Raw genomic sequence first — 1,018 nt, forward strand, 5'->3', positions numbered from 1 at the left:
GAAGCAGTGGTAAAAGGAAGAAGAAGAGTTGACTGACATATTGGTTCGTATGATGTTGCTTTGATGGAGAAAAGGGAGAAAGAGAGTGAGAAACTAATCATTGAGACAATGAGACAACAATCACCTTCATTTCTGATTTAAAACATTTATTGAGCAGTTATTTTGTATATGAAGCAGCTTATATACTTTCTATAATATTGCAGATGATCTATTGTATGCAGACTTAATAACTGTGCTACTATGAAAGTGTGCTTAGGATAACCGTCAACAGCAGTCCAACAACTACTAATGTCCTCAATGACGTTCATTTCAGGCTTTGTCTGTAAAAGTATAACAGCATCGCTCAGTGTTTCTTTAAAATTAGGAAAATGGAAGTTATTAACAAGAGTCTTGTTATTAAAACATATTGACTTATATTACAGTATAGCAAGAAAAGTATTATTGTGTTCATAAGATTTGTTCTGCAGTAACGAAAAAGTGTCGTGCTCAAACAATTTGTTGTTGAAGCATGAAGAGTTTTTATTAAAAATTAATAATTTGGTCATGAAGGTTAAACAAAAATGTTTACAATAACATGAAAATTAAGTTACAGTACAACTTGAATGAGTTTCTAAAGTTGCATGCAAGAAATGTTATGGAAGTCATTGTTGCTAAATATAAAAAGATAAAATACTAGGAATGACAAAAATAAAAATAGCCATAATAAGTAAACATTATGAGATCCTGACTCAAAATGTTGCAGTTTTGAGAAAGATTTTGGCTTACTATCTTATACTTTTGACTTAAATGTCAAGTCTTGGACTTATTAAATGTAATTTATCGAATGTGTTCATTCTTTCATTCTTTACTTTTTGTACCAGACATGAGCTTCAGTAAAATGTTGCTAATCTTATAGATGCGTAATTACACAAAAATACACTTATTAAATTCAGTTCCTTCTTCATATTAATGATTCATGAAAATCTAATTTAATATTCGTATCAGATATTACAGAGATTAAAATGAAAATTAACGTAAC

This window comes from Anarrhichthys ocellatus, unplaced genomic scaffold (genome assembly GCF_004355925.1).
Source record: "Anarrhichthys ocellatus isolate YVR2014 unplaced genomic scaffold, GSC_Weel_1.0 scaffold214, whole genome shotgun sequence".
Taxonomy (NCBI): Eukaryota; Metazoa; Chordata; class Actinopteri; order Perciformes; family Anarhichadidae; genus Anarrhichthys; species Anarrhichthys ocellatus.